Source organism: Choloepus didactylus, chromosome 4, assembly GCF_015220235.1.
Source record: "Choloepus didactylus isolate mChoDid1 chromosome 4, mChoDid1.pri, whole genome shotgun sequence".
NCBI classification, from domain to species: domain Eukaryota; kingdom Metazoa; phylum Chordata; class Mammalia; order Pilosa; family Megalonychidae; genus Choloepus; species Choloepus didactylus.
In genome coordinates, this window is record NC_051310.1 from 108458661 (window position 1) to 108481882 (window position 23222).

General features: G+C 54.0%; 1 long non-coding RNA gene across 2 annotated transcripts; it reads left to right on the forward strand.

Moving 5' to 3' along the window:
• Positions 1-1107: 1107 nt before the first annotated feature.
• LOC119531828 lies at positions 1108-23222 on the forward strand. 2 transcript variants are annotated; one of them, XR_005216415.1, is made up of 4 exons: positions 1108-1167; positions 16592-16687; positions 17715-19128; positions 23162-23222. It is a non-coding gene; the product is annotated as an uncharacterized LOC119531828 (long non-coding RNA). The 2 variants fall into 2 exon arrangements; XR_005216414.1 differs by lacking the exon at positions 23162-23222 and having other exon boundaries at positions 17715-19869.

Below are 23222 nucleotides of genomic sequence, written 5' to 3' on the forward strand. Positions count from 1 at the left end.
AGGAAGAGGAAGCCACACTTGGGTAAACACAGAGTTGCCCGAGGCAGGGGAAGGAAGCCGGGAGACCACGGGGCCACAGCAGCCAAGAGAAGAGAAGGTCCAGGAGGAGGAAGTGGTCAGCAGTGTCAACCCGCTCCACAGACCATGTGGGGTGTGGACTTAAGAGTGCCCATTCGATTTAGCAACAAGGAGGTCAAAGGTGGCCTCTGGACGCCGGGTCCGCAGCCTGGAGGGCCGGCAGCCAGGCAGAGGGAGGGGGGCGTGAGGAAGTGGAAACACTTGTGCCGGCAACCCAGCGAAGACGTTTGGCTGTGAAATGGAGCAATAACTAAAAGGGGCCAGGAGGTCAGGAAAGGGAGGCTTTAAAGACAGAAGAGGCTTGAGCTAGTTGAAATGCTGATGGCCAGGAGCCAGGAGAGAGGGAGAGGCTGAGGAGGCAGCAGATAATGGGCCGATGGATTGAATGGGTCTCCTGGGAGGTGGAGGTCCAGACAGAGCCAGGGAAATGTCTTTTCTGGGAACAGAGAGGAGGGGAGAAGGGGAGAGCCTCTCGTCCATCACTCTGCAGGGCTGTGTGTGTGTTTGTGTGTGTGGAGTGGGGGTAGGGGGAGGCTCGAGGAGTCCCTGGAGAAATGCTGGCCATTTAGGGAGGCTAAGTCTGGGGGCGTCCAGGCCTCTGTGGGAGGCACGGCCTGCACAGCCCAGGTGGGCCACTGCCATGCATTGTTTTCTTTCCCCTGCCTCAGTTTACCCCTCATTCTCCACCTCTACCTCTCCACTGGCAGAGACCCCCACCTGCACCTGCCCCACTGCCCAGAAAGGAAACGGAATGTGAAAGCACAGTTACCTCGTGGCTCTTAGCCCCACTGTGCTGGTAAGACTGGCAGACAGGAGAGAGGAGAAGGCTGTTGCCCAAGATGCAGAGTCCAGCATGGAGACCGCTGCTGAGAGCCTGGGGTGTTAGGTGCAGAGGAGGCAGAGAAAGCAGCACTGTGCGTGTATGTGTGTATACGTGCACACACATGCACACACTCAGGGGCGGGGTGGGGAGAAGAGGTTCTGCCGTGGAGGCTGGAAGGAAAGCACAGGAAAAGGAATTTCCCCGCAGGTCTGTGGGCCCGAGGCCCTGAGATGGAGCAGGTTTCCTCTGCAGGGAGCCTTCAGCTGGTGAGTAATTAGGGATAATAATAGCAAAATGGACTGCTTTTTAATTTGTGCTTGACATCTGCCACATAAAATGTTGCCCGGCACTGAGGTGGAAGAATGGGCACCCAGGTGGGTTTCTTCCTGAGGCGGCTGTCACCGGGCTCCCAGGGAGTTGCCAACGGACGTCGCCCATCACCCTGGTGGGCAGAGCACCCTCCTCCTGCCCCCTCCCTTCCCCGTTGCCAGGAGTGAGACCTCTCTCCTCCCAACGGGGCGAAACAAATACCCACACACAGGGTGGCAGGGCCCCATGTCTAGGTCAGACTCTGGAATCTGGCTCACGGCTGCCCTCCTGGGTTTAGTTGTTTCCATGTTCACCTCCCAAGGTGGGCCTCTTATTCCCCCAGTCGCTGGGTCCCCAACTCCCCACTGCTCCCTCCAGGAGTTGCTGCAATCCACTCAAGGCAATCCAATTTATTTTGGTCTTTTTCCTTTCGCAGTGTATGCTGGGGAAAGGGGGTTGAAATTGGCAGGAGAGGGGAGCCTCATTTAGTTTTCATGAAAGTTCTACCCTCTTGGAGAGCTTATGGAGGCTTGGCTGGCTTCCAGGAAGACAGAGGTAGGCAGGTCTTTGGAGAAGGTTGCTCAGTGTGCACATTGCACAAAAGCAGCCTGGTGGGGGCTGTGGGAGAGGAGTGGGGGTGCAGCAAATGGGGCCTGAGAACCCAGCAGGCCCACTGGCCAAGCTCAGGGCCTGAGTGCAGCCCGCCTCTGCCCAGAGGGGTGCCTTCCTCCAATTCATCCAAAGGCACTGTATGGACTACCTGAGGCCCAGGAGGCAGGGCCTTGAGTAAAAGCTTCATGTGTCCCCAACTGGGTGGATCAGAATGACATCCAAGGACTGGGCAGTGGGACAAAAACTCTCTGCCAGCCTGGATATGCTGCTCAAGTGCTCTACTGAGGGGTGGGAATTGGAGGATTCCATTTTACTGGTCCTTGGAGGAGCCGGGGAGTGTAGAGTCGGGTGTGGGCGGGAAGGCGCAGGAGAGAGGGTCCAGGAGGGCAGGTTCACGGTTAGGACAGGGAGAGACAGTGCTGAGCAGGGTGGGGAGCACTGGCTGGGGAGTCCAGGTGCCAGGTCCTAGCCCAGCTCTGCCGCTGATCTCCTGGGAAACTGTCGATGAGTCACTGCCTCCCTGTGTCTCCGTTTCCTCATCTGAAAAGCCCAGAGGGAGTGCAGGGGTAGACCAGAGCAGTGACATGGATTTGAAGTCGCAAGAGAGAGAACATTCTAGCTCTACTACTCGCTAGCTGTGTGACCTACCAGGTCATTTAATGCACCTGAACCTCATTTTTCCCTCTCCCAGGCAGACAGCCCCTTGTCCTGAGCCTCCTAGCTGGCCCCGGGCTGGTGTTCCGCTGGCCCCCCCTCCCCACCCGCCGACCTCTCCTTCCCGAGGAGGGAGTGGAGAAGAATAGGAGCTGTATCTGCTTTGCAGGGAGGGGGTTCCGTTTCCATCAGCCCCGGGAGAACAAGAGGAACAGGAAAATTACAGTATCAGCATGGAAATTACAATTGGAGGCGTCTGATTCACCAGGGAGGGTGACTCGTTTCTCTTTCTTTATTTTTAGTCGCTATTATGTTGGCAAGGAGGCTTGTGCTCATTAACCTGCATTGCCAGGGCGCAGACACTGTGAAGCGGCTGGTGAATAAGCCTGCCCCTGCCTGCCCCCGCCCGCCCCCTCCGCTCCCAGCGCTTATTTATAGCCTTCCTTCCCTCTGGTGAATTAATTAACTGGTACTTGAGGCCTCGGACACTCGCTGTTGTGTTTAGTTGGGTGTCCCTGCTGAGGCCACCACGGGAGCGGGTAGAAGGAGCCGGAATCAGTGGTAATATGGGGGTGCCAGCCACAGCCCAGCCCTGACCAACCTGCCCCGCTGCAGCTCTGAGCCCACCCCCGGGCCAACCAGGGGGTTCAGCTGTGCACCCCGTCCAGGGGCAGCAGAGCCGAGGGGATGGGACTGAGGGGGCTCTTGTACCCAAATTCACTCCTTCAAGGCCTGAGTTTGGGGTTTTTTTAAAGCCAGCCAATCTGCCCCATTTGCAGAGTCTGACAATGTACCAGACACAGAAAACCTGACCAAAATACATCCCCTTCCCTCAGCGGGGAAGCAAAGGCCCCATACGCCAGCTAGCTAGGATCCCGTAAGGCTTTAAAATCCTCCGGGCTCAGAGCCACACTGGCTGAGTGCCAAATGGGCGTGAGCAGGGGTGCCTTACAGGACTGGGATCCTCTAGGTCTAGAGGACTCAGCAGATTGTGCTGAGAGGGGAGGGCACTCCCAGCAGGGGACCCCGGGAGCCACGGTGAGCCAAAGGATGCTGCTGAAGAGCAGGAGGGAATCCCATCAGCATGGCCTTCTAGAGTACGGGAGGTGGCAAGGGCCTCAAGCCAAGTCTCCTCATGGCACACAAAGGGACACTGAGGCCCGGTGAGAGGCATCAGCTTGCTTTCTATCAGTCCTTCCATCCATCTGTCCATCCATCTATCCATCCATTCATCCATCCATCCATCCATCCGTCCATCCACCCATCTAGGCAACAGCGTTTATTAACTGTCCCTCAGTAGATGGCCGCTGACCTGGACTGGGCTTCTCACTGGCCATGCCGTCTCCTTCATCTCCTGGTCTAATCGGCAGCCAGTGTGCAGCCATGTGGGCAGCGCCCGCAGATCATGCCCCTCCGTATCGCCAGCATCAGTCACCCACCCATGCTGGGCACATGATAGGATTCAGTGACTGTTTGGGGAATTTCTTGTCTAAGGTCACTAGAGGCCACAGGGACGACAAGCAGTGACAACAACAATCTCCCCCAGCTTCCTGTCGGCACCCCCAGGGCTACTCACGAATTACCTAAAAACAGCACCTTGACCTAGTCAAGGCAGCATTGATGCCAGTCCCCAGGGTGCATCCTCCCCTGTCCCTGCAGAGGCCGCTTCTGTATCTCAGGACCCCTCTCCCACCCCAGCCAGAGCCCAGGTTCCTGACCTCCATGCTTCTGGAGATGGGTGCGTGCAGGGGTGCTCTTGTCACCTCCCATTCCTGGGCTCACAACAGCCACCTGCTCCCAGACACCCACTGTCCAGACTGACAACCACCACTCTCAAAGCAGGTGCTGATGGGGGTGGGTGGGGGTCAGCAGCTGCCCCTCGGGACACGTGGTACCTCTGCTCACCCAGGGCTCACAGCCAGCCAGCACCTGACTCCTGCTCCCATGCTCTGTCCTCCACACTGGAGGTGGCCTCCCAGGGGCAGACTTGGGGTACAGTCCTCTGAGCCAGTCTGCAAAGGGGGATCAGGCACCTGCCCTCTCTCAGCTCCTTGAACAACCTTGCTAAGTATCAATGATTAGTCCTCATCAGCACTGGTGATAATATGAAAATCACTACAATTAAAGCTGGCAGGCTGTCCTTGCTCTGTGCTAGAGTGTGTGGATTGCTTATAGGGAAATTCCCCACCCTCCGCCCCACCCCCCACCTCCATCCCTCCACCTTGGAACCTTCCCTCAGCTGGGAGACAGCGTCACACTCCAGACCCTGCTCTCTCTGACTCTCTGGGCTTCCCTCGGCCCCCCAGGGCTGAGGCCAAGCTCTCTGGGCACAGTTTTGTGCCTAAAATTACCTCCTTATGCCTGCAATTTGCCATTTGCACCTTCAAAATAGAGTGCAACTGGCTAATTGCCATGGCAATTAGGTAATTGCAGGTGCAATTAGCATCTCTCTAGCAAAGAGGGAGAGGGAGAGAAGGAAACGGAAAGAGAGAAATCAGAGAGGCGATACAAGGGTGTGCAAAACAGACCAAGAGGCTTGAGAGCGAAAGAGAGAGGGGTGGCAGAGAGGACAAGAGTGGGTGGATGAGGGACTGGCCAGAAAGAGAAAGGATGCAAACAAAGCAGAATGGATAAATCAATAAGCCACAGCCCCTGTTCTGGAGAAGCCAGTGGCCTAGAGGTGAGAATAGGCCCCAGGCCGGCCCAGAAGCATCAGTGGGAGCTGGGGACTTCAAGCCATGGTGGGCCTCATGGGGAAGGTGGCCTCTGAGCTGAGCTTGGTGTTAAGTTTCCATTGACAAAGGGAGATGGGCCTCCTGGGCAGTGTGACAACGCAAGCAAAGATCTAGAAGCCTGAGAGTGAGGCTAGAATATTCTGCGGTGATGGAAAAGTTCTTCATCAGTGCCATTCACCACTTTAGCCACCAGCTTCTCATGTGGCTCTTGAGAACTTGAAATGTGGCTAGTGCAACCGAGGACCAGGAGTGTTTGTCGTACTTAACTTTTAGTTTAAGCTTTAGTAGCCATATGTGGCTGGCATCTGCTGCATGGGAGGGCACAGCCTGCTGGGAGAATGGGGATGAGGCCCCTGGGGTAATGCCCTCCTCCCAGCCAGAGAGACTGGCAAGGTGGTGCCAGGGGCAGAGATGGGGAGGATGAAGGAGGTGTTGGAAAGAAAGGGGGGCACCATGTGATTGGACGTGGACTTGTTCAGCTTGGGTGTCATTGGGTCCCCATGAGGAGATGTTGAGTGAACCATTGCACGTGTGGGACTTTAGTGCAGGGTCTCCTGGAGAGAAGGGGGTGGGGCTCTTCGTCTCCCTTCCCCTCCAGCCAAGCCCAAACCCCACCCAGGACCCCCTCCACCTTTACAGTAGAACAAGCTTTCCCAGAGGTCTGCACGCACATGCACACACTCACATGGACACTCATGCACACACTCCACCTTACAGGCACACACGCCACACACACACATGCATACACCGCACGAGCACACACACACACATGCACACACCGCACACACACACACACACACATGCACACACCGCACGTGCACAAACACACACATGCTGTGCGTCCTTCGAGCAGCTGTTCCTGGTGGACGAGCGGGGTCTGTCTGCACAGGCTGCCAGGGGTAAGGGTCATTGCAGCTCCGGCATCTCCAGGAAACTTCAAGAAGTTGCAATGTGGGGGCCTGAGAGAGCAGCACCGAGCCCCAGACACCACCCCACACCCTACGCCTGCCGCCCTGCTGCAGGGGCACATCCTGAAGCCTGCAGTCGTTGGGGTCCCTTCCCCTTCCTCACCTCAGTGTTGAAAAGGCTGTGGCTGGGCCTGGCTCCCACATCTACCCCTCACCCCCTTTCTGTGCCCTCCCTGTCCCACCCCGCTCCTCTCTCCATCTCCACCCGCCTGTGGGCCTCTCTCCCTGTCTCTGTCTCTTCTCCCTTGCCCCAGCTCCCTCCTTCCTCCCTCTCCAGGTCCTGCCCAGCCTCCCTCTCTCCCAGTTTCTGGCTCCCTCCTGCTGTGCTGGAATCAAACATCCCAACCTACATCAAGCCCCAACCCAAGGTCTGCCATGAGGAACCTCTAGAACATTCTTCTCTTTACTGATACTGGGCCTCCCTGGGGAAACCCCCAAGACCTGGACCTGGGGTCCCCTGGGCAGCAGCAGCAGCAAAGTGTGACCAGCCCCCAGGGCTAGCAACAGGGACAGCAGGCTTTGTGGGTGATGAAGGACAGAGGGCCTTTGCAGGGTCCACTGTCTGAGCAGGCACGTGTGTGTGTGTGTGTGTGTGTGTGTGTGTGCTTGTATAGGTCTCTCTCGCCTGCAAACTGTGAGACCTTGAACAAGTCATTGCCCTCTCTCTGACAGGGAGTTCCAGTCTCTGAAACAAAAGCACTGTAACTGGACCAGCTCAGAGTCTGGTCCCAGCATGCAGCCCTGGGGAGAAGTGGGGAGGTGCCCCCAGAGCTGCTCAGCTTTTGTTGCATGAGATTTTATTGGAGAGCAGAGCACTGGGGCTAAAACACATTGGAACCCCCCCTTTCCAGGTGCGTGACCACGCAGGTGCCCTCCAATCCTGGAACCTGGGTGGTCTTTTTTCCTGTTTCCCCCACTGGACTTGCTGCAGACTGGGCACAAAGGGGTGGGTCCGCGAGGGGAGGCCTGCAGATGGCAGGAAGCCTCGGTCTCACTGTCTTTCCACCCTGCCACGGTGCCTGCCGCTCTAGTCCAGACAGGTGGTGGGAAGGCAAAGCCCCAGACCCTGCCCCAGGGCACAGAGGGGGTGGGCAGTGCACGGCCTCTATCTCTTCACACCCTGTTCTCAGGCTGCACACCCTCATTTTGTGGCCACACACACAAAGAGACACACACACAGGCCAAGGCAGCTCTCCCCAGTCAATCAAATTTGATTTCACTGGAATAAATGCCAGAGCACAAAAAGCACAGCGTGGGGCTGTCTTCCAGAATCCTATCTGGACTCCCCCAAGGAAAATCCATTAGTCACGTGGGGACACAGAGGACAGAGGGAACAACAGGAATCCACTCTGTCTCAGGAGAATAGAAATTTATTAAAGGATTTCAGGTAGCTCCCCAAATCAATCTAGGATCAAATCGGATCAGACACCCGAGCTTAGAGGCTGCACGGCCCAGAAGGGATTAAAAGTCACCCCACAGGACAGTCCCCTCAACCCATGGGCTTGGTACCAGGGACACTGGGCAGGGGGTGCGACCCCTGAGCCCCACCCCTGGAGGGGGCTCCTGCAGCCACCCCGTGCTTCCCATAGACCTGACTTCAGATTCACAACAACCACACAACTGTTCCCTGCTGCAGAGGTGGGAAAACAAGTGTGACGCTGCTCTCTAGGAGGCAGGGATTCATCACAAGGCAAATCCCCAGAGGAAAAAGGTGCTAGGTAACCAGAAAAACTGACAATTTTCCTCAACTCCCGGAGGGCAGGGCCTCCGGGCAGGCCACTCCCAATGTCCTTCACTGAGGGCCAGTCCTGTAACCTCCGCCACCTCTTCCAGCTGGTTCCAAGTGAGCTGAGCCTGCAGGCCTCTGCCTCTTGGGTCCCCTGTGAACAGCAGGCGTCTAGGCAAGGCCATCAGCAGACCACAGACTGTGTCTTTCCTGTGACATTTAGCTCTGGCTGGGCCTGAGGTCAGCCCACCACGCCGCCCCAGACACAGGAAACATATGCCAGCAGCAAGCTTCCTTTAAGAAGGGCTCAGAGAGGAGGGTACTCAGACTAGGCTGAAGAGTCAAGGACAGAGCAAGGGGGTGCCTGGCTCCTGACCATGCCCTGCTGGGGGCTGCTGGCTGCTCACCGTAGTCATAGCTAGATTTACTGAGCACTGACTGTACGTGGCAGGCACTGTGCTAAGCACTTTCCAAGCATTGTCGTAAAATTCTTGCCACAACTTTAGGAGTTAGGAACTGTTATCTCCATGTTACAGATGACAAAATTAATGCAAAGAGTGATTAAATAACTCATTCAGGACCACCCAACTATTAGGCAGCAGATTGTCCAAATTTGAACCCAGGCCATCTGGCTCCAGAGCCCTCAACCACTGTGTTATAAGGCCTCCCAGACAGCTTGTCCTCCCTGCACCTCTGTCATTAATAGATGAGCCCAGTGGGTCAAGGGACATGGCATGGTGGAGGACAAACCTACCTACAGTGGGTGACATTAGGTTTCAACCCTGCCTCTGCTTCCTGTTGGTTGTGTGACCCTGGACAGTTACTTACCTTCTCTGAGCCTTAGTTTCCTCACCTATGGGACAATGAGGTCTACCTGCCAGGGAGGCTGTTAGGATCAGTGAAGAGGTGGGTGCTTGGTGCCTGGGGTATGACAGGCTCAGGAAATGAAGGACTAGATACACGCAAGCCTGAGCCCCTCAGATGGCCCCTGGGATAAACAAACTCTGAGCCTTCCCACCCCCATCTCTACTATTTTAGTGTCCTAGGGCTACCATAACAAAAGACCACAAACTCGATGACTTCAAACAATAGGAATCTTCTGGGGCTCCAGGGAAGAAGCCTTCCTTGCCTCTTCCTAGCTTCTGGTGTCTCCCAACAAGCCTTGGCGCTCCTTGACATGTGGCTGCCTCACTCCAATCTCTGCCTCCTTCTCACCTGGCCTACTTCTCTGTGTCTCGTGTGTGTCCTCTCCTCTTCTTAAAAAGACACCAGACCTCAGATTTAGGGCCCATCTTAAATCTACAATGATTTAAAATCCTTAACTAATTGCACCTACAAGACCCTATTTCCAACAATGTCACCTTCTAAGGTTCCAGGACATGAATTCTGGGGGACACGATTTAGCCAACCACTCCCACCAACAGTTCAGAGAATCTTAGAATCCCAGAGTCTATGATGACAGAGTCCAACTCCTCCATGGAGGCATCCTTGCCCTGCTTCTCTCTGGACCCCACTGAGACCTCTCATGCCTCTCCCCATATGCCTTCCCCACTCTCAGGACCAGCTTTTCCTTGGAGGAGAGGAATATGGAAGAGGGCAGTACTTGGCCTCACCAGGAGAATGTAGCCTGCCTCTCTTCTGTTGGAATCAAAGGGGCTTAGATATAGATAGGGAGGCCCCTTGGCATCCAGTTCATAGAAGGGACAGGATTTGTCTCTTGTGCTGCCCCTACCAAGCTGCAGTGGCCCCTGGAATGCTGCATTGAGGATTCTGGGAGCGTATTCTGACTCGGTGGGAAAGAACACTGTGATTGATTAGTGATGTCTGCCTTGGAAGTGGGATGAGAACAGAAGAATGAGGACACATATAGCTTGTATTTGCCATTCCAGATCTGAATGTCTGCCCAGGAAGCCTGAAACCCACTATCTTCTAGTCCTCTCTTCTCTGCCCCCAAGTTCTCTAGAACATTCTGCCAGGGATCTGTCATTTAGGATGTCAACCAAACAAAAGTCCCATATCTTCCAACCATTGTGTGGTTGTTTTTTTTCTTGTGCATTCCTCATTTTCTCTTAAATGGTGGGGTCTAGAGCAATGGCTCTTAACTGGGGGCAATTTTACCCCCCAGGGGACAGTTAGCTCTGTCTGGAGATATTTTTGGTTTGGTCACTGTGGGGGGTGGGGGAGGTACTACTAGCATCTGGTGGGTGGACGCCACAGGGCAGACCCCACAGCAGAGAACTTTCCATTCCAAAATGTCAATAGGACTGAGGATGAGAAGCTCTGGGTTAGATAATCTACAGCTTTCTTTCCCCTACTGGAAACATCAGCTAGGCTCCTACCCCAGTCACTATAGCCATTCAAGATGGAATCAACCCTTCTCCCCCCCAATCTCCATCGCGGAACCCAGCCTGCCTGTCAGCATGGTTTACCAGCCCGTCCAGGATCTTCCTTCACCCAAGGACTTTCACATTTTTTCACCCAGGGACTTTCACTTGCTAGTCCCTGTGCTAACCCCTTCTATCTAAAGAACAAACTTCTATTCATCCTTAAAAACTCAGATTAGATGTCACCTTCTCCAGGAAGCCTTCCCTGACTCACCCTCCAAGAAGACTAATGGAATCAATTACCCCTCTATGCTACTTCCGTATCTTGCCATACCCTCTGCTCTTGCACCATCATCTTAGACTGTATTTTATCTATGTAAATGGCCATTTTCTTCATATGACCATCCACTTCATTTTTCCTAGCCTATAACAGTGCTTGGCACTTTGTAATGGCTCAGCAAGTGTTTATGGAAGGGAAGGGGAGGGAAGGGAAGGGAAGGGAAGGGAAGGGAAGGAAAAGGGAAAGGAAAGGGAGGGGAGGAGAAGGGGCCCCAGGCATGTGTCAGCCCATCCTCCTGCTTGGCTGCTGGTCCAGCCTGGCCTGGGCCTGACCCCAGGGCCAGTCTCTGTTGGATTCCCCACAGCAGATTAGTTGAGGGTGTGAGTTCAAGTCCAGTCTCTGCTACTTACCAGCTGTGAGTGACCTTGGGTAGATACTTCTCCTCTCTGTGCCTTGGTTCCATCTGTAAATTTGGGATAATAATTAAACCTACTACACAATCGTGACGATTAAATGGCAATGTAGGTAAAATGCTTGGAACAGTGTCGGGTCCATAGTAGGAGCTCAGACGGAGTTCACTGTGGTAATTAGCTATTGTCATCCTGCTCTTGTCCTAACCCTGCCTTGGGGGACACCATTTGCCCCATTTCCTCATGGACTAATGTCCACCCTTGGCCTGACATCTGAGAACCATGACTTTCTTCCCACACGCTCTGCCTCTATTTCCTCCCCCATGTGGCCTGGCACCAAATGCCCCGGGCTTTCCAGGCAGTGCTGACCCTTTTCTTGGCCAGCTTCCACCCCTTTCTCCCCTGCTGTGGGCCCAGCCTCCTTTGAGCCCCTCTCTGATCCAAGCCCCCTTCTAAGCTCTGCAGTGCCAAGCAGGGGCCAGGCCTACTGCATTTTCTCTGAGAAGCCCTTGCTGGGTGAGCGAATGACTGATGGGATTTGTTGAGTGGGAGCCAAGGCCTGCAGGAGAACGGGAGAAGAGGCCATGCTGGGGAGAAGCGAGGGGCCGGGCCTCTCCAGAAAGCTCAGCTCGGGGGCTGTCTCCCGGCCGCTTAATTGGTCTTGACAGGCAGGATTGAGGCTGAGCAGCCATGTTGTCCTCTGCACTTTAAAAGGCCAGCGCCCCTCCCGGAATCTTTCCTTGGAGACCTGCTAAAATAATACATTTAGATCTGCCAAACCCAATCGCTTCCGTCTGTCAGGCTCCCTGCAAATAGCACTTCTTAGCAGAGCTCAGCAAAAAATACGATTCCAAACAGCATGGGGGCAATCATACATCAATTGAAGAAAAACATTTTTCCCCTTTCTTTCCACCAGCCCCCATAATTGCATTTTAAAACTGTTCCTGTGTTTCTGGGAGAGACACCACGGTACCTGTTGCTTTTTAACTCAAAGGCGAGTGGTGTGGCAAAATGAGGCTAAACACAGCAAAGTTATTTTGATTTATTTCCTAATGTCAGAATTTGGAGCTTGCTGTGGGGATTCAGCCATGAGAAGACTAGCTGATGAAAATGCATTTTTCCCTGTCGTTACTCTTTTAAATCAACGAGGTTTTTTTAAATATATATATATATATTTTTTTTTTTTTTTCTTTTTGCCACTTTGCCGTGTAGACTGAGCTTTAAGGCATTTGGCATGCCTTCGCTTGGCTTTTCAGTGTCAGGAGTGGCTGCCCCAGGCCCCGGTGAGGCACAATATGCCTTTGGGAGGTGTTGCCTTTGCATTGGGCATTGCTCTCCTTGGGGGCCTCTTTTAAAGTATAACCTCTTCTAGCTGTCAGGGAGAATGTCCCGGGCCTCAGTGGGAAGCTTCAGCATCCTTCTCTGGCTTAGAGTCAGTTAGAACAAGGGAAGAGGGTTATTAAGGAGTCAAAGGGAAGTGAAGGAGAGAGAAGGTGGAATAGAAGACAAACGTAATCAGCACCACCATTCTGCCATCGGCCAGGCCAAACTCGCCCTTGAGTTTAGAATCAGGGAAACCTGGCTCTGACTCCCGGCTCCGCTTCTCACCAGCTGGGAGGCAACCTTGGGCGGATCTCCACCTGCAGAGGGGTGCTCTGAAGAATAGGCACCCCTGCGCTGGGAGATGTAGGCCTCACCCCCAAACAGCACAGCCCAAAGGAGCTCAGGGCCCAATCCCACATTCCGGCTATCAGCTGAGAGCTCCCCGGGGGCCCAGTGCCCAGGCCCCTCTGCCTCACTCTGCCCCTTGGGCTGCTTTCCCACTCCTCCCCACACCTCTCACCCCCACGGTGAGGTCAGCCCCTTCGTGACCACTAGTGACGGGCCTCTGGGAACTGCCCCCCACTGTGATGCCCTCTCACCCGCTCCCTTCTCCCTCCCTCACTGCTGGCTCCACAGCTCCACATTCTCCTCCCTCCTGCCCCAAATGCTCATGTCTGATTATTCTCAACAGAGGCTGTTCCCTCCCTTAGAGGAATTCTGGGACCAGATGCTGATGTTGTAAGATGTCTTTCACACTATACGAGAATGAAATTAATTTGTTGGTGGATGAAAGGGCCTAGCCCAGACCTCCACCCTTGTTCAGGCCGAGTGAGAACGTTGGAAACCTCTGCTCTGTGTGCCATCTCGCTGCCCCACAGGAAGTGTGCCTGCAGGTGCTTAGAAGGAAAGAGGGTTGGGAAAGGATGGAGTGGCCTTCCGCCAGGAAACGCCAGCCCCTTCAGCTCCCCACAGCCTCCCCTGCCGCTGAGTGGCCGCCCGCCTCAGCTCAGCTTGCAGTCACTCCTTGCAGTCCCTGAATTTGTAGCTCATGGCCCCTCATGCTGGCAAGCAGGAGCACAGTTCAGGCTCTGGTGGCTTCTTAAAGGCTGAGCCTGAGGACAATCCCACCACTTGGGGAGAACGGATGGGAAGAGCACTGTTCTAGGAGTCAGGCCCAGCTACATTGCCTCCCACATGCGGGGCTTGGGGAGGCCAGGGAGCCCCTCTGAACTTCAGTTTCCTCCTCTGGCCAACATCTTCGCTGATATGATCCCAGTGCCTGGCCTAACACAGACATTCCCTGGCAGTCCTGCTCCTCAGATGAGGTCATGCCAGGCCAGTCTGTCATTCCCAACATTTCACAACCCTGTGTCATCAGTGGAGAAGACATTGTGATATCTATTTTGCAGCTGGGGACAGTTGTAGCCTTGAGAGACTAAATGGCACCAGCTCCCTCAGAGACTGATGGCAGACATGAGTCTTACCAAATCCAGGCCTCCCCTGCACACGTGCAGGGAGAATACCACGGTCACGCAGCAGCAGGGCGGCCTGCAGGAGCTGCTTGCCAGGCCCATTCTCCAGGGCAGGCCAGGTGGGGTTGTCACGGAGGCACCATTACTGAGGCAGCTGATGGCAGGTGTGTGCAGGCCAGCAGCACAGATGACAGGTCCCCCAGCTTCCATGGCACATGGGGCCCCCCCGCCAGGCAGCCCCTACCCACCACAGCCCAGGGCTCTGAGATTCTACAGCGGAAAAACCCCCTTGCAGCCAGGCAGTCTGAGAAGAAGTTAGGCTGGCCCGGCTGCCACATCCACAATTCTCCCTTCGCCCCTTGCAAGCTGTGTGATCTTGGACAAGTGGCTTAACCGCTGCTATACCCTAGCTCCTCCATCTACACGGCATGCCTCCCTCAAAGGCATGGGACAGGGGTTAAATAAGGTAATCCATGTAAAGAGTTTGGAACTGTGCCCTGCTCATAATAAGAACTCAGTAAATTTAAGCTCTTAACTTTTAGGCCTATTCCCTCTGAGGCCCAGAGGGGACACGAATCCAGGGCAGGAACGACAGGCTCCTGGCTGTCACTAAGTTCTTTTTCTCTGTACCATATATTTAAACATCTTTGCTTTGCTGCTCCTAAGCCCCTGAAACAACCCTTTCCCCTCCAGTCCCAAAAGGTGCGCTGATGAACAGCCCAAGCAGGCAATACCCAAGAAGTCATCCACCAACACACAGAGAGGCCTTCTCTCTCTGGCACCTACCGACATTTATCCCCAGTCCTGTAATTTCTCTCTGACTTGTTGGTTACTCGTTTCTTGGTCTTGACCGAGCCTGTCTTCTAAGGTTGTGAGCTCACTGCAAGCAGGGGGATGCTCTATGCCTTTTGCATCCCAGCTCCCTGGCCAGACAGCTGACCCTCCCCTCCTCTAACTCTGTACACGCTCACCTGAGACATGGGTTTGAAGCTCTCTCTAAACAAGCCTAGGGAATGAAGTTTATCAGGTCCCAGCGCTTGGCCCCCAGCTCCCGCCTGAGAAATGGAGGTGAGACCCAGCTGCTGATATGGGGGCTCACCAAAGGCAAAGTCCTGGGCTTCCTTGTCTCATACCAGCCTCACAGTCCTATTTTTCAGGTGAGGAAACAGAGGCTCAGGGCAGCTGAGTAACTTGCCTGAGTTCACGCAACAAGTCTTAAAGCAGAATCTTCTAGAACTCAGGCCTCCCTGGCCAACAACCAGGGCTTTTGCATTTCTTCAGCCCACTAGATTCACTGGCAACAGAACACCTCAATGGTACTAGATGGCCTGGGGGCAGGTGCTGTGTCTGTCTTTCCACCCAACCCTTTTGGCTGGCAACAGATGTTTGATGAAAGAATGATTGAACTGAGGACAGAATTTACATTGTCAACCTCATGAATGCGTTTCAAGGAGGATTGGGAGTTTTCTCAATACCAGGCTTTGGATATATTGAGAAAGAAAAGCCGAGAGGTCAAAGACCAGGTGCCAAGGCACAGCTTTGCCACCGCCAAACAAGGAGCAGGACCAGAAGCCTCTGCCACAGCTTGCCCGGCTGTCTCTGGGGCTCCTGGGACTTGATTAGAGTGATTTATTTTCCTAGCAGAGGAGGAGGCGTTGGGAACCACCCAGAGGGAGCTATGGGCAGCCATTTCTAGCTACCTCTCCCGGGACAAGTTGGAGAGGAGCAGGTATCCAGAGACCCCACTTTTAAAGGCTTCAGGAAAATAAGGAGGAGGGGCTGGCCCCAGATGGGCTTGTGTCTCTTGGCCCTGACAGAAAGCTGGTTTGGAGGAGACAGCAGCCCCGGGAACTTGGGGAGGCGTTTCTTCTCCTGCCCTGCCCTAGCCCCCTCCTCTCTCTGCCTCTTCTTTGCTTTGAGAGAGGCGGCGGAGGCTGGGCAGAAGTCCTCAGGGGTGTTCTCTGATTAGAGGCTTGTTCCACCCAACTGGACCCAACTGAGAAGAAAGTGGCCTCTCCAGGAGCTCCAAGCCAGTCACCTTTAGCGCAGTCGTCCCTCGGGGAGGCCTGCAGGCTGTGGAAATGATGACAGCCGCTGCCTTCTGACCACATGGCCGCCTTCCACTCAGGGTATCGTGGGAGAGCCCAGTCCCGTGTGGCCTTAGCGTGGGAGAGACCAGTCCTTTGTGGCCTTGGAGACCTTCTAGAATGGGGTGGAGGGAGGTGGGGGAGGACCCAGAGGGAGGAAAGGCTGTGCATTAGATTACACAATTAGAGGCTGCAGTGGGTTGGTGAATACCACAAATGCTGGGTGGGAAAGCTGCACAGCACAGGGCAGCTCAGAGGCCTTAAAGAGACACTCACAGCGCTGGTGTCTGGGGCCAGCAGCCCACACAGAGGGGTGACTGTCTGTGGGTTTGTCAGAATCAGATTTCAGTTTTTGGAAAGGACTCAAATGAAGCATGAACAAGGAACCAAGAGAAGTATTACAGGAAAATCCACCTTGAGCTGGACTCCAAAGCTTTCATTCCAGGCTTTGTTTACCCTTTCTTGCTAAGTGCCTTTACACCCATCACAAACTTTCCTTATCTGTCAAGTGCAGAAAATAATCCCACTGCGCCAGCTGCCCAAGGGACTGGAAGATCCAGCACACAAAAACAATCTGACGATCACAAGCTCCACAAGCAGAAGAGGCTGCGATTGCTTGTGCACGTCCTGGTCAGGACAAGGCTGGCTGCTGAAAAGCCACCATGATGTCCCCCTGCAAGAAAGGGCATTTGGGGAGAGAGATCCTATCCACAGTCAGCATGTCCCGAGCACTACCTGGGTGCCAGAATGAGCCGAAGGAGTTGCTTCATGTTTGTAATCTTTATAACAGCTCTTCAAGATGGGCTCTATCACATCCCTGTTCAGATGAGCCATGAGAGACAGACCTGGAGAAGTCAAGCACTTGCTGGCAGTCACCCAGCTGGTGGTATGTGGTGGGGCCAGAACCGTGCCAAGGAGACACTGCCCTACACGATGTCAAGTCTCCAAGGGAGAGGGGTGTAAGAAGCAGGTATGGGACTTGGTTGTCGAGCATCCAGTCTGAAGACCAGACTGTGCCACAGTCAACTGGGAATCACCATCAGAGGAGACCCAGTCAGCCATCCTAAAGAGGGAAGCACAGTCTTAGCAACTGTTGACCTCATGAGGATTAAATTATACTATATTTTAAAACTGTAAATTATACTCATAATTATTATAATAATAATAAGGTCACTTAAGTGACTTCCATGCCCCAGTCAGAACTGCACTGTGGCCAGCCCAGAGAACTGGGACCCTTGGAGACCACCTCAAGGTCTCAGGGAGGCACTGCCCCCAGGCTGCTCCCACAGCCTCCATCCTCAGGGGCAACCCAGCTCCCTCATGCGGGCTGTGACCCACTTCCATTTTCTCTGGGATTCTGTGATTGGGTTTTACAGTCCAAACCTGCTCCCTTCTGGGTGGCCTCACACTCGGACCCTTCCTGAAGCCTTTGCAAACCCTGCTTCCGGCTACTGTGTCACCCAGGCCTGGAGACCGAGGGTGGAGACTCTGTACTGGGTGGGGGAGGAGATTGGAGGAGGCTGCTTGGGGGCTGAAGAGGGGTGGGGCAGTCCGAGAAGCCAGGCTCTGGGGTCAGGGGCAGCTTCTGCCTGGCTTAAAGGAATCTTGGAAGTGTTTGCTTGAGCAGATGGGAGGGAAGCTAGAGACAGAAATTCCAGGCAGGAGCAGGAATGAGGCAGGGAGGATAAAGAAACAAGCTTGGCCAAAAGGATCAGAGGGTGAGAGCAGATCAGGAAAGGTCTAGAAATCAAAGCTAAGCCTAGACTGGCTGTGGAAGGAAGCGAGGCGCCTCTGGGAAGGGGAGGGTAGGTGAAGAGGTTCCTTTCTGCCTTTTTTATTCTAGAGTCAGGAGGGAGTTTGTGGAGGGAAGGCAGAGGTTCCTCAGAGCCCATCCTCCCCAACTCCTTCCCCAGATCCGCCCACAGGCCACAGGCCCAGCCACGTGACGCTGCACGCCCTCGCCGGGACCCCCCGGTGTGGCTTCTGTGGTCGGCCTTTCAGCAGAAGACAGAGCCAGCCACATACAGTCCTGACCGAGGTCACCCCACAAAGACCCAGAGAGAAGAGGGTCTCAGCGCAAGAGGGGATCACGCCAATGAGCATGGAAAAAAAGCGACGAGGAAACCCAGGTGGAAGCTTTCCTCTCCCAGGCCCCCAGGGAGGGGTGGGCGGTGGGCAGAGGCTGCAGTTACCTTCAACATGGGCTGAGTTCAGCCCCCTCCCCTCAGGCACCTGGTGAGGCAAAGGTTCTATCTTCAGGTTTGAGCCCCCAGCTCTGTCTCCCTCCTACGCTCCAGGTGACCTGAGCAAGTTTTTTCTCCTCTCTGAACATGGCTTCTGCACCTGTAAAGAGAGGAGGTACATTTTGGCCACTCTCTCCTCGGTGAACCGGGAAGCACTCACCTGTCAGTCAGAGCATCACGAGCTCCGAGGCAGGCCCAGCGCCGGATGTGGCACATGAACACGTCAACTCACAAGGCAGTGGGCAGGGGGCCCCTGACCGGGGGAACAAGCCTAATCCAGCCCCACTCCACTGGCTCCTAAAGCTCTGTGTGGGCCAAACAGCACAGTCACCAGCAGCCTGAGGTTGTTGGCGGGAGCCCCTGCTCTCATCTTTGTGAGGTTGAGATGAAACTGACAGGCTTTGGAAAAGGAGCAAGCCCTGAACAAACAGGACAGGGTCCCCTCCTCTGCTGGCTTCCCCATCTGGCTGGAGCAGTCAGGAGCGGGAGGGAAGGGGCACTTCCCCACTGCCCTGCTCTCCCTCTCCCCTGGGCTTCCTCACCAGTCTTCACTGGGGCTTTCTCCCAGCTCCTGGGGTCTCCATCTCCCTGCTGACCTCATCTGTCTCTCCTCTCCACTCTGCCTGCTTTCAAACCCTTCTTTCCCAGGTGTATGACCTCCAGGAATTAACCCCCTTGGTGCCGCAGCTTCCTTGTCTATGAAATAGTGCAATGGGCTTTTCTCCCTGTAGGGTGGTTGCAAGGAGAAAATGAGCTAATATGTGTGAAGCTCACAGAGGGACCCTGATGAAGCAGTCAGTTGGTTATTTTTATTCAGACAGGCCCCAGGAGAGGTAGGGCGATAGGTTACCTCCCCCTGAGCACCTCTCAAAGACCTCTGCAGGTTAAAGGGAAGGGCCGGATTCTAGCCCAAAGTTCAGCCAAACAGCCAACTGTTCTCTGTTCCAGACTGACAGGAAGTTGGCGCTTCGCCTGAGGAAATGGCCCATGCAGGCTTCTCACTTGGCCCTCCCTTCCGGCATCAACTTCAAGCCTGGGCAGGGGCTGCTCTGAGCAAAGTTGGCTGCAGCCATGAGCTCTTGAGGTCAGTGTCTGTGGTGGGGCCACAGGGTTGGGCTGGGTCAGATGCTGAGGACAAACAGTAGCACTTGAGAGGGCTGGAGACCCTCTGCTACGCCAGTCTAAGGATCTGAGTCTCCCAGGACACGCCAGAGATAGGATCTAAAGAGGAAACGCTTTGCAGATACCCAGAGCGGACAGCAGAGCAGACCTGATCAAAGCTGAGATTTTAGCAGAGAACAGAGAAGAGACCAAATGGAACCGAGCAAAAGACCACAGGAACTGAAACTTCTGGGTGCTCACAAATCATCACCCTGTGTGAGCAGGGCCTGGGGGACTGGGTGGGAATCTTTCCAGGCCATGAGAGTTAGCAGGATACAGGCTGTTGCTGCCTTCCCTTGGTTGCTGTACCTAGAGGACATTTGATTCATAAATTAATGTAAGTATGAATACATTTAGACTAGAAAGTGCAGGCATGACGGAAAAAATACAAAAGGAACAAAAGGATGTGCAATGAACAGCATCTCCTCGCTCTACTTCCCCTGCACCCAGTTCCCCTTCTTGGAGGCTACCACCTTTACTAGGCTCGTTAAAGACTTCCAGATATTATACACATTTACAAACACAAATGCAAACACACTGTGTGCATAAGTGTGTGTACATGTGTGTGTTCTTATCTCTATTTTCACATAAGTGGGAGCATGTCAATATATCTTGGGGCCCTTTCCTTGTTGGAACATGTAGAGACCTCTTGTTCTTTAAATGATTTAAAACAATAATAATTTAGTGTTTTGTGTGATTCTGTGGGTTGACTGGGCAGAGCTGGGAGGTTTTGTTCTATGTGGCGTAGGTAAGGCCGTCAGTGTGGTCACTGTGTTTAAAAGTTGTGTAGAATGCTGCTGTATGAACAGAGCAGTATTGATTTGACCAATCCTCTATTGATTGACATTCAGGAGATTTTTTTCAATCTTTTGCCTTTATAAATAATGCTACAATGAATGACTTTTTACACATGATTTAGTTTCCTTGGCTGTTCAAGCAAATACCATGCAATGGGTTTGCTTAAACATGGGAATTTATTAGCTCATGGTTTTCAGGCTGGGAAAAAGTCCAAATCAAGGTACCATCAAGGCAATGCTTTCTTCCCAAAGATTGATGTTCAGGGGCTGGCTGTCAGCAAATCCTTGGTCCCGGGCTTTTCTGTCACATGGCAATGCACATAGCAACCTCTCCTGGCCTCTCCCTTCCCTTCCAGGCTCCGTCAACCCTCAGCCCCTCGCTTCCCGTGGCTTTCTCTCTGTGTGTCTGAATTTCATTCTGCTTATAAAGCACTCCAGCAATAGGAATAAGAACCATCCTGACAGGTGCGTCATGCCTTAACTAAAGTAGCCTCACCAAAAGGTCCCACATACAATGGGTTCACACCCACAGGAATGAATTAACTTTAAGAACATGACTGTAAACCACCCCAACACACTTCACACATTTATCTGTATTGCACATTCCTAGAATTGGATTTGCTGGATCAAACGTTTTGACAGGTGTCGCCCAACTGGTCTCCCCAGAGGTGCCACTGGTTCCTGTTGCCACCTGTCCCATCCGGCGTGCCTGTCCCCACACCCTCAGCAGCTCAGTGCTGTCACACTTTGATCTTCAGCATAATTGTGACAGAGGGTCTCTTACTGAAGTTTTAATTTACATTTCTCTTACAAGTAAGGTTGAGTAACTTTTCGGATATTTGAGAGTCATTGGTATATCCTTTTTGAAAATTGTCTTCCTATACTTTGTCCACTTATCAATTTTTTTATTGGCCTTTTCTTATGGCTATGTAGGAGCTCTTCCTACAAGGAAATTAGTCTTTTCTTTGTAACATGAGCTGCAGTTTTATTTCTCTGTTTATTATGCTTCAAGTCACACAGCCCCATTCCTTGTATCCTCTCTTAAAGTTCAAAGGCCTTTGGAGGGGGAGCAAGTTAAGTTCCCAATACTCAGAATGACTCTGGGCTGGGGTCCAGAGGTCTGAGTAAACCCTCACCCACCTCCCAGGCTTGTTTCCTCATCTGTAAAATGGGTGGAGAGGCGCCCGGATCTCTGAAATTCCTTGTGGTCCTAGGTCTGAGATTGGGGTCTGAAGTTCTGAGTTGTCAGAGACAGGAACATGGTGCTGGGAGAGGGCGGTAGGAATGGGCTGGAGCAGGGGCAGGGGCCAGAAAGAGGAAGTGGGGGAAACCAAAGACAAAGTGCTGACTTTGATGGTCCTGAGGGCTGGATTGGGGTCATCACTCCGTCCCAGCAAACAGGGCTCCCCAAACTATTCCCTGGACAGGTGGCCCCAAGTGCCCCAGCCAAGGCCTAAAGAAGGCAAAATGCTGTGCAGTAATGGATGGAGGGCTCCGCCAACCCTGAACACAGTTCCTGGCTGGAACTGAGGAAGTGAGCAGCGGCCCTAGCAGCCCCTGCTCCACGCAGGTGGCTTGGGAGCACTCACCCCTGCTTGGTCTGTTTCCCAGAAAATGTTATGTGACACTCTTCTGGTCCCACCACCCACTCCTGGGCCCGAGGCCCAAGCAACTTTCCGTGAGCAGGAGGCTAAGGCCCAGAAGACCGAAGGTTAGCCCGAGGTCATTTATTTACAAGAAAGGGGTGGTCGCCATGCAGGAACCCATGGTACCCAGGTCTCAGTTCCTGCACTGCACCTGGGCTGAACCCCTGGAAAACTCCAGAAGAAAGGCAGCACACCTGCAAATGGTAAGAGCTGACATTTGCAGAGTCCCACCACATGCCCAGCTCTGAGCAAGCACTTGACAGACACCACCCCCACTCCCATTTCATTCTCCCCAGCAACTCCAGGGGTGAGCTCCATGGTTCTTGCTCAGACAGACAAGGATACTGAGGCTGAGGGAGCTCTGCCAGCTGCGAGCCTATCCAGACACTCCCAGGGGATGACCGATGGCCCCAGGAGCTAACAGCAGCCTGCTCAGCTGAGAGCGCAGTCTGAGTCCAGGGGGCCACGTTAGGGCCCTGCCTCGGGGAGCAGACCCCCTCGGAGGCTGAGCAGGGGATTTCTGCCTGCTTTTCTCTCCCCTGCCTGGGATCCCGAGCCTTCCTTATCTGGCTGGTCCCTGAGGCCTCCTTGAATAAGCTCTCTGAGCTCAGTACATCTTCCTCGTCCCAGCACCCCACCTTGGACCAGGCACCAGCTGCGCTCTGTTACATTTGTCGCATGAAGCAGAGAATAGTTCTCAAGCCCCAGGAGTCATGGAGAGAAAGGCACAGCACTGCAGAAAGGGGTAGGTCGACCACTGGCTTGTGGGGGGCCCGTGGACAACACTTTCCCTCTCTGGCCTCAGCTGCCCAAGGAGGAACTTGGGCAAGATCGTCTCTGTGGCTTTGTCACACGACCAGTGCCTTGTTCTGGGACGTGCTGCCCCTGCCCAGGGTCCCCTCCCAGAGCATCTGACACTCCTTCGTCACACTCCTCACCTGCCCACAAGAGCACCCATCAGTGGTCACTCCCAGCCAGGTCTGGGGGGCAGGGACCAAGTGGTTCTTGTTTAGCTCCATCTCCCCTTCACCCAGCAGACACTCAGCAAATGCTTGTTGAATGAATGAACCAGCATAAATGACAATGCTGCTGAAATTACTCGCTGTGACCCAAATGCTCCCTGGATAACAGGTGATAACAGAGGCAGGAGGGATTTGTTCCCTCTGTGAGGGGGGCAGAGCCGTCCAGAGAGGGGAGGAGGGCTCCTGGAGAAGATGAACTTCACCGCCTTGCCACAGGCCATCTCTGAACAGCCATTAAGAAGTGCAATCAGTTTATCGATGCCCTTCCCCAGAGCGAAATCCACCCTGCTCCAACCACACCAATCGATTCCTTCCTGAGCATTTTCACTTCAGGTTCCAGAAAGGATGTCAGGCTCCAGGAACTCTGAGCCTGCAGGGGTGGGGGTGGGGGTGGGGCGAGGAGGAGAGTCTTACAAGCTCAGTAGCTCCCAGGCTGCTCCCCTCTCTCCCCCAGCTCCTGGAGCCTGCTAACCTAGTGACTTCTCGTGCAGCCTTCTAAGGACCAGGGTGAACCGATGCCTCATGCCTGCAAAACAACTTTCTACCTGCTCG